Here is a 10,884-nt window from a genome sequence, read left to right as displayed (position 1 = left end):
CCTCAAACTGTGATCCTCAACTCTTAGATCTTCACCTCCTGAGGAGCTAGGATTATAGGTGTGAACCACTGGTACTGACTCACTTTACCTCTTTGATTCTCAGTTTTTCTTTTTCTGTTAAAGAAGTATATCTTTCTTCTTGGATCTTTCCCACTGGCAGCCCCATAACCAAACTCAATTCTGTCATTAGAAATGTACCAAAGTGAATAGACCACTTTTTCTTTCATTCTTACTGTGGATTCATATGATCATAAAGAAGATACCTCATCATAGGGAATTCCCAGAACTTTACAAAAAGAAAAATCCCCATTAGACTAACTCCTCTCCTCCCCCATCCTTTTGTGTTGGCCTCTCTACCATCGACTTACTCTTAAACTACCCTTAGGAAGCCTTCAGTCTTTTTTTTTTTCTTGCCATATTCACCTTTTTTATAATGAGAAGTGCAATTCTGTCTGAAACCTAGCTGCCAGCTATGGCAGCTTTTCTTTATCACAACCAAAGTCTTTCTAGAATTAACTGTCTTATCAGCTGCTTATTTTTTCCTGTGGGTAATATTCTTGAACTCATTAGCTTATAGATTGCAGAAAATGATTGTTTAATGATTTTTTTTCTCTTCGTTTTTCTTTTTGTTGGTTGTGAGGCTTGAACTCTGGGCCTGGGCACTGTCCCTGAGCTCTTCAGCTCAAGGCTACTGGTCTACAGCTTGAGCCACAGCACACCACTATAAAAATGATTTTTTTTTGAGTCAGAGTGCACTGAACATTTTTCATTTGCTTCTCCACATTTGCTTGCTCTATGCCCAGGGAGAACCACTCATACTGATTATATCACTGGTGCATTTGTCCTCTGCTGCTGGTTGTTGTGGCCAGGTAGAAGGATGTAAAGATGGGAGAAGAGAGAGTTCAGCTCTGATCTTGCCAAATCAGAGCTGGTTGCATATATTCTCCATTGGAGGTTATATTTCCTTATGGTTGGTTCTCTTGCTGTGACCTTTTCTGGGTTCTGGAAGCTACTATTTCCTCTGGTACCTAAAGACTAATGGTAGTCACAGTTCCAGCTGTACTTGACTCCAGAGATGCTTCACCTGTCTACAACTTTGTAAATGTCTTTAATAAACTCTCTTCAATTATAGCACTGGAGGATGTTTATGCTTTCAGATGAAACAGCCTAGACATTTATTCATCCCTCATTCCTTCATTCCCTCAAAAATCATGACTTAGCAATCATTTCTGGATGGGAACTATTATAGGGATCCGGGATATGGAGACAAGTAAGTCATTGTATATTCCATGAGTCCAATTCTGGCAAAAAAGCCAGAAAAGTGACTAGTTGGCAACATCAGAAATATATGACAACCACGTGAGCATTTTTGTTCTGAGAGAATGCAAGGGAGATTGTATCTTTGGGGGTTAGCTAGGTCTGAATGTTCGTGACCCAGAATTCATATGTCCAAACTTTTACTTCCAAGGTGAAGGTTTTAGGGAGCAGTGTTTACTGGAGGCAGTTTAGTAATGAGGATGATAGAACTTCCACGAAAGGGATGAGTAACTCATAAGAGACCCCATTGCGTCACTTGGCCCATCCTTCATGTGGAGATAAAGCAAGCAGGTGCCACCCGTGATCCACAGTGTAGCCCTCCCACAAGATGTCTGATGGCATCTTGATCTTGGATGTCACAGCCTCTGAAAAACTTTTATAGTTTATGAGCTATCTGGTTTATAGCATTCATTCTTTAAAAAGTATTAAAATTAAATAGTTGTGCACAGGGACTTCAATTGAACAGTTTTTGAGTACAGTTTTCATTAATGTCATCTTATCTCTCCCTTCAATTTTCCTGGTTCTACTTTCACATATATACACATTGAGTATTATTATCTTTCTTTCTCTCTTTCTTTTTCTCTTTCTTTTTCTCTCTTTCTTTCTTTCCTCCTGAGTAGTTAGGATTACAGGCGTGAGCCACTGCTCACATTAAATATTATGACTTCATTTTCCCATCCTTCCCCTTGATCCCACCCTTCCCTATACCACATTTATCTTAATGGAATGAACCCTGGAAGCTGGAACTTAGAGTATTGTTTCTTTACTATCATTCTAAATATACTAAGATAGGACTGAGCAGAGAAATGCTTTCTGGTTCTTGTTCTTTTAAATTATTTTTAGTAATACTAGAGCTTGAACTCAGTGCTTTGTATATGCTAGGCAGACACTCTAACATTTGGGCCATGCTCCAAGGCCAGGAAATGCTTTCAGACAAGCAGACCACTTGCTTTGACATTGAACAACAAGTGGTAATTGGTTGGCTGAATGGGAGGTTGAAAAAGAGAAGAGAATGACGTGATAGAGGGAACAACACTGAATAGTGCTGCAAGGAAAACTGAAGAGGTCAGAACCTGGATGGCATTGGAATGGCTGATGGATCATGATCTGGGAGAAAATGACCTATTACTTTATTTATTGGATGGCAGAAACTTTGTCTTTATCCTCAACATGATGGGGAATCCAGAAAAGGTTTGTGGCTTAATATCACCTCTGTCCAGTTATTAGTGGCTCAAACCTGTAATTCTAACTACTCAGGAGGATGAGATCTGGGGATTGCAATTCAAAGCCAGACAGGGCAAGAAAGTCCATGACATTCATTTCTCCAATTATGGGTAAAAAATCCAAATGGAGTTGTGACACATATGGCAGCCTTCAACAAAACTTGAGGAACAATGCCAGGCCTGTGTGCGTGTGTGTGCACATGCACACACACACTCACCACCACCACCATCATCTCTCAGGATGTAGTACAGACAATAGTCTAGAAAATAGGATCCAAAGGTAGTGAAAGAAGTTGCAAAGTGGGAGCTGGGAGTGTGGCCTAGTGGTAGAGTGCTTCATTTCCTTGGTACTACATATACAGAAAAAGCTGGAAGTGGTGCTGTGCCTCAAGTGGTAGAGCACTAGCCTTGAAGAAGCCCAAGGACAGTGTTCAAGCACCAGGACTGACAAAAAATATTTCAAAATGGAAGAGAAAGGAACAGGGGAACAGGTGAGAAGAAGGAAGCTAAAGTATGGGTAATAGCAGAGCAGATACTGAGGTGGGAAAGGGCATGTGCAAGTTTCCTGGGGCAGCATCATTATTATAGAATGTTACTGATTTCTCACTTGATGCAGGCATTTTGCTTTATTTTGTGGTGCTAGAGGCCAAACTCGGCATTAAGCATGCTAAGTAAGCACTTTTGCTATCACTGAGCTACAATGATAAATAGAAACATATCATTGGCATAGAATTGGAAAGCTCTAACACTGTACATATTCTGCTAGGCACAGAGAATCCCTTTGACCAGCTGCATCCAAATACTGAGTTAGACAATAACAAAGTTTCCAATGAGCATACACAGAGATCTTCTTTCTGTGCTGGACAAAGTGGGCAGGAGCTGTGGTTGCCTTGTTTTTCTGCTGCAGATCTAGGATGCAGGCAGCCATCATCAACTCGAAGTGCAATTGAAATGGAGGTAGGAAAATGGACTAGAATTGTTCCTTGCATAAAGCCTATTATATCCTTTCCTGTTTCTTCCTCTACTGACTTAGGTTGTGTGTTTGTGGAGGTGATGCCATTTGCTTTAGCTCAAAAATAATAGGAGTTTGCTTTGGCTCAAAAGTAACAGAATTAAAAATAAGACTCTAGAGATAAAAATTGGAGTACTCTTCCCACATCTCCTCCACCCCTAAAGATAGCTTCTGTGGCAACAAGAAAGAACATTTTGTCTTTCCTACTTTTAGTTTCAGAGCTTTCTGGATCACGGGCCATGATAAAGTATTATACATTCTGCTAACCCAATACATCCATCTGAACTTTTCTTTTGGGTGGTACTGGGGTTTGAATTCACAAATTTGTGCTTGGTACATTCCCAACTACTTGAGCTGTGCTTCTAACCCCTGTATATATATATATATATATATATATATATATATATATATATATATTTGTTGTTGTTGTTGCTTCAGTTAGATTTTTTTTTTGGTCAGTCATGGGGCTTGAACTCTGGGCCTGGACGCTGTCCCTGAGCTCTTCAGCAAGTCTAGCACTTAGCACTATGAGCTACAGCGTCACTTCTGGTTTTCTGGTGATTAACCAGAGATAAAAGTATCATGTATTTTTGTGCCCTGGGCTGGCTTTGAATCATGATCCTCAGATCTCAGCCACCTGAGTAGCTAGGATTCCACTCATGAGCTTCAGTTAAATTTTGAATAGTATTTACCGTTTTTTCTGGGTCAGCCTGGATGGAGATCCTCCTATTTATTCTTTTTTGTATAGGATATCACTATGTTCAGTTTTTTAAATTATTATTGCCCATCACTCCTTTATTACACTGATCTGGAAAAGATTTAGTAGTTATTCTCAAAATGAGTATAGGGTCCATGTGGCAGAGCCAAGCAACCGGAACATGATTCAGAAACCAGACACAGTGAAACACTTGCACATGATTAAGAGGAATTTCACTGCCACAGAACAAGGCAGGAGGGATTTATGCAGAAACAGGAAGCTCTCCTGTCCTCTGAGGCCAAGGAGCTTTCCCTTATTGGTGTGAGGAATGGCTTGTCTTCTGATGATTACATGTGCGACTATTTCAACTGCCCCCCAAAACCCAAAAACCCTTGAAGGGTTTTTACTCAGTATTTCTTTCTCTCCTCTCTCTCTCTCTCTCTCTCTCTCTCTCTCTCTCTCTCTCTCTCTCTCTCTCTCTCTCTCTCTCTCTCTCTCTCTCTCTCTCTCCCCCATATATATATAATGTAACACAGAATGTAGCTCAGAATTGATCCTAACCATCTGGAGCCAGCACCTCGGGGTCAGGAGGAAATAGCTGTTTTGAAGTCACCTTCTACTGGAATGATTCAAGTCTCCTCAACAGGGACTTGATGATCAGAGCTTAGGACTGAGTCCTGGCTCACAAGGAACTCTGGCTTCTCACTGGTCATGCCATGGCAGGGTTCCTGCCTAATCACGATTCATTCAAGCAGGTCCTTAGTAAACAAAGCACTGGGAAAAAAAACAAACCTGAAATTATCAGCAACCCTCCTGAATATAAAAGGAGCCTTCCTGGGCTTTAGGTTGCAAACCTATACCCCAAAGGTGCCATTCTGATTAGATTCTATGCAGGGAGTGGGTGCAAGAGACAATACTAAAAATGAAAATGGGAGCCACTGGTCCCCATCTGCAGCTACCTACGACTGAAGATGTATAGAAGTGGTCAGTGTGACGTGCAGAGGAATGAGTGGGCAGGGAAGGTGTTCGGGGGTAGCAGTCAGCCTACTCCCCTTCACTTCTTGACCTTGCCCTGGGCAGCCACAGCTTCCATGGCTTTATGCACAATCTCTTCATCCCTCAGGAACTGTATGGGTTTGATGGGCTTCAGGTTCTAGTCCAGCTCATAGACTATGGGAATACCAGTTGACAAATTCAGCTCCATGATGGCTTCTTCAGAGAGACCTTCCAGATGCTTGACAATGCCCTGGAGGCTATCGCCATGGGCTGCAATCACAGCCCTTTTTCCCTCTTTGATCTGAGGGACAATTTCTTCATTCCAGAAGGGAAGTGCTCTGGTAGTTGTATCTTTCAGGGTCTCACAGGAGGGTAGCTGATCTTCAGTGAGGCCTGCGTACCTGCCATCCTTACTGATGTCGCTATAGAAGGGATAGTCAGGCTCCCCTGGAGGTGGTGGGACGTCATACGAGTGACCCCAGATCTTCCTCTCAGCCTCACCATGCTTAGCAGCAGTTTCTCTCTTATTGAAGCCAGTCAGACCCCCGTAGTGCTGCTCATTGAGGCACCATGTCCTCACCATTGGCAACCACATCTGGTCAATGGCATCCAGCACTGTCCAGAGAGTCCTAATTGCTCTTTTCTGCAGATGTGGAATTCATAGCCAGCATCTCGCAGATCCTACCCACTGTGCTTCACCTCCCCGTGATCCGCCGGGCTCAGGTCTGCATCATACCAGCTGCTAAAGTGGTTCTCCAAGTTCCATAGCTCTCGCTGGGCTGGATCAGCACCAGTTTGTAGGCAGCCATGGTGCCGGAAGAGGGATGCAGTGAGGAACCTCAGCTTTATATTCTTTGAGATGGAGGGGGTGACTCAACAATCTTTCACTGGCCTTGAATTGTGATCCTTTCAATCCTCACCTTCTAAGTAGTTAAGATTGCAGAATTGAGCCACTCTAACTAGCCAAATCCACTTTTTTGCCATCCCAGGCTTGAGCTCAGAGCCTGAGCACTGTCCTTGGGCTTTCTCAAGGCTAGAGCTCTACCACTTGAGCCTCACCACCATTTCTGGCTTCTTCTATGTATATGGTACTGAGGAATCAAACCCAGGTCTTCATGCATGCTAGGCAAGCACTCTACCACTAGGCCAAATTCCCAGCCTCAATCCACTTTTTTGAGAGCTCCAAGTGCTTAAGAACACAGTGCTTAAGAACAATCATGGCCTTGGAATTCAAACCACCTGTCTTTCAGTTCTCACTCTTCCTCCTGACAGCTGTATAAATGGGGGACATTATTTAGCTCATTTGGAACTACAGCTGTCCTATTCACAATATGAGCCCATCACCACCTGTTTCAGGTATGAAGAAGGGGATTAAGTGAGCTGAAATATGGACAATCAAGGACTCAAAGTGTGCCAGGAGTTTGGCCTAGTGGTAGAGTGCATGCTCAGAATTCACAAAGATCCAGGTTTGATTCAGGTTTGATTCCTCAGTACCACATACATAGAGAAAACCAGAAGTAGTGCTATGGCTCAAGTGGTAGAACTCTAGTTTTGAGAAAACTCAAGGAGAGTGCTCAGGCCCTGAGTTCAAGTCCCAGGACTGGCCAAGAAAAAAAAAAAAGGGCTCAGAGTGTGTACTCAATGGGTGATAAGTGTGAATATTTATGCAGCAGGGTGGAGATATAGCCTAAGCTAGGCTTCTGCTTTTGTGGTTGCCATCTGCCTCTGCTGAGATCATATGGAAACCTCCATGAACATTGCCTCAGGCTTTTCAGTGCCTCATTTGGAAGCAGAATAAACTAGGGAAAATTGTAATATCCCAGCCATTTGGGGAGTCCCTGAACCTCCCCCTGCAATAGAGTCACCGGTACTGTGAACCATGCTGGTGGTCAGGTTAATAGTGCAATGGCTATTCTCCACTTTTGGGCTGAGAATAGCCCTGATCTACAGTGGAGCAGAGCTTTTAAAGGTAAACATCGCACAAGGTGGCAGTCACCTTATGATGTCACCTTACAATGATCCCAGTCAATAATCACAAGGATGAAACCACATGCAGGTGGTCAAGCTGGTTAAGCCTTTTTACAAAAACAAAAAACAAAAATACAATTTGGCAGCTAAACCTGCCAGGTTATTACAAAAATGAGGTATGTTGAATTGCAATGAGAAATTTGGAAACTGTGTTTAGAAACACAGAAACACTCCTTCATAAGCCTCAGTATTAGCCTGTGGACATGCATACACACACACACACACACACACACACACACCTAGCAATTGCAGTTTTCTCTATCTGAGCTTGCCTGTTGGTCCCCAACAATCATTGTGCTCTAAAAACTGATAAAGGACAACATAAAAAGACATGTAGGGGCCAGGAGTTTGGCCTAGTGGTAGGGTGCTTGCCTAGCATGCACGAAGACCCGGGTTCGATTCCACATACTTAGAAAAAGCCGGAAGTGGTGCTGAGGCTCAAGTGGTAGAGCTCTAGCCTTGAGAAAAATCCAAGGACAGTGCTCAGGCCCTGAGCTTAAGCCCAGGACTGGCAAAAAAAAAAAAAGACATGTAAACCAGAGAAGTAAATACTTGGATAAATGGCTCCTGCGGGTACAAAGTGTTTGCCTCAAAGGATAAATATTTGTGGCAGGATGCATTCTATCTCAAGAAGAAATACTAGCTTTAAAATATATGGCAAAATGCATTTTCTTAAAAGGGATGCATAAACGTAATGGTCCTAAAAGCACTGATCAATCTCAGGCATCCTGAGCCCAAGTGGTAAAAGTGTAACACCAAGAGTGTTCAAGAGCAAAGATAAACAACTATCTCTGCAAAATTTAACTCAGATTTCTTACCCTCTGCTGTTATATAAATACCCCTGATGTCAAAACTCTGGGTCTCTCCCTTTAAGAGCGCCCATGCTCTATTAGAATGTTGTTTTTCTTGCTTACTTACTCAACTAAGCTTTGCCACGTTTTCTTACCATTATGATGTATCCAGAAATTTTTACTGTGCAATCAAAGTCAAGGACCCTAAATGAAAAGTCTCAACTTTTAGAGGGAAACATCACAATGCTCTCCTGAATCTGTTACAGTCCTTTGGTTTTGAAGACTGATGACTGACTGGCGCGTTAGCTGGCTCCTCTGCAGGAGACAGTGAGGGTTGGCATTTATTTGGTTCTGAATTGGCCTAATCTTTTGAGCTTCCTGTCTAGGAAATCAACTGACAAGACACTGGGATAAGCATGAGGGGAGAAGACTTTTCTTATTTGATAGGTTTTATTTGTACAGAATTATGTTTTAGATGAAAATTCTCATTGACTTGAGGACTTGCAGCTTCTAGTGCTATCATTGTTGGCTCTTGATCATGAATATGGTATTATTCCAAATGCATCCCTCAATTATTTATACATTTCCATCTGCACTGTAGAGTTGACCTTTGGTTTTTAGAAGAGCCCTTCATTTTCCTTCTGGTAACAGAAAAGGAAATGTCGTGTAGGGTGGCAAAGTCAAGGATCCTAGAAACCATCTGCTTGGGCTTGAATCCAGTTACATTACTTAAGCTGGGGAACCTGGGACCAATTACTCATCCTTCTATGGTGGAAATGTTTTTTGTTTTTTTTTTTTACAGGAAACTGGAAGACGAGTAGTGTTTTCAATATTCATGGCATGAGTAACAGAACAGGTTAATAGCAAGAGGTAAATGTAGTTGTGTCGTGAGCTCTTCTAGATGTTTTTCAAATACAATCTTGGTCAACCTTCACAGTAATCTCATGAGTAAACCCTATTTTTCCCACCATGTTACAGATGAGGCAAATGAAACTTAGAGCTGATTGGTATCACCAGCAGATAGAAGAGTTAGGAATTAAACTTGTCTTTTTTCTTTCTAACACCCATGTCCTAAACCACTACTTATCCAGTATCCAGTAACTGTTTTTAAGTTTGTTATCAAAAAATGTAAAATCAACCTTGTGAATAGCCCCGGTCTTTCCAAGAAGAGGATCCTCTTTCTCTTGCCCACAGATGTGTGGAAACTCGGGGTTGAAGTGAGTGCTAATGCTAGGAAGCTAAGAGAAAGTTTGGGTAGCAAACAGGAGTAGATGATGTCAATATGTTTGTAGGCATTTACTGACCTATCAGAGCAATGCTTAGGTCCTGACTCAATTCCTGCTGTCTTCTCAGCTCTGTGTCACTTGCCCTTGAATCTGTCCTTCCAGTAGCTGTGGAACTCATGTAGATGAGCTTCCAGCTCTTCAAATGTTTGTTCTAAATTGTTTCTAATAACAAATTTACCTTTAGGAGGACGAAGCAGTTTTAAACAGTCTCTTATAAACTTAAGATTTCTTTGATGGGAGGTGGTGGGGAAGGGGTAACAATGTTCAAGAAGTAATGTACCCACTCACTACCTGATAAATGTAACTGTAACCCCTCTGTACATCATTCCAGCAATAAAAAGATTTTTGTGGTTTTATGATTTTTCTTTCATTTTTATTTTATCAAACCTTTAACAAAGTTTTATGTTTTAAGTTTTTATGTATAGTATACAGTATCTTTATCTTTTAAATGTTTCACCTAGGAATAATTCTAGTTTCAGGGCACCAGAGTTCTACTCAGCTTCCCTTAATACTAACATCTGACATGTGATCATCACTAAGAATTTCAAACTTGATTTGGATTTTCCTATGACTGTCCTTTCATGTTTCAGGCTCCCATCCATGGTACCAGGTTGTGTTTAGTCCTCACATCTCCATAGTCTGTCTTGTATTTTCTCATTCCTCCCTACTTTTCCTACTCATGATGGTGGTTTTCAGTAGCTGTGGTTAGGATCTTCTCCAGTGTCCCTGAGTTGGACCATGTCTGATGTTTGTTTCATGATTTGTTATTGATGGGGTTTGAAGCATAGCACAAGTATGAAGGGCTCTTTTCCCTTCGTCACAACAAGGAATGTGTAATAAGATGTCTACCCTGGAATTTTATATCCCAGCCATTCAGGAGAGATTTGAACCCACAGTATTAAAGTCACCAGCATGCAGCGAATCATTTTAATAGCTGTGCAGCGACTGTTCTCCATCTTCAGGCTGATAGAGAGCAGCCCAGAGCTTCAGTGGGGCTGAGCTTTTAAAGGTAAACAACATAAGCAGATGGTTATCACCACAGGCAGGTAGTCCTCACCATATGACATCACCCTAAGTCAATAACCACAAGGACAAAACAACATGCAGGTAGTGAAGCAGGTTAAGCTCTTTTACAGAAAAACAATTTGGTGGCTGAGCTTGACAGGTTATTGCATTGGCTACCTGGAGTCACCATCAAGGCCTGAGAACTGTCCTTGGGCTTTCTCAAGGCTAGAGCTCCACCACTTGAGCCACAGCATTACTTGTGGCTTTTTTTCTATGTATGTGGTACTAAGAAATGGAACCTGGGTCTTTGTGCATGTTAGGAAAGCACTCTAACACTAGGCCAAACTCCCAGCTCTTCTTTCCATTTATTAAATCATTTCTTTATATTGGTTGGACTACTGTTGTCTTAATACAAAAAATGTTTTGTAACCCCAATGTACAAATTCAATTGCCTTTCTATGACTATCGGCAGGCTGAGAATCTCATACTCAATAGCATGTAGTGTGAAAAGCAGACTTGCTCCATTCCT

General features: G+C 41.9%; 1 pseudogene; it reads right to left on the bottom strand.

Annotated features, from left to right (window-relative positions):
• Positions 1-5,303: 5,303 nt before the first annotated feature.
• On the bottom strand, positions 5,304-6,054 carry LOC150055574 (phosphoglycerate mutase 1-like; annotated as a pseudogene).
• Between the last annotated feature and the right edge of the window lie 4,830 nt (positions 6,055-10,884).

The sequence above is a fragment of the Megascapheus bottae genome, chromosome 13 (assembly GCF_031878675.1).
Source record: "Megascapheus bottae isolate mThoBot1 chromosome 13, mThoBot2.hap1, whole genome shotgun sequence".
Taxonomy (NCBI): domain Eukaryota; kingdom Metazoa; phylum Chordata; class Mammalia; order Rodentia; family Geomyidae; genus Megascapheus; species Megascapheus bottae.
This window is presented reverse-complemented; position numbering and strand designations above follow the sequence as displayed.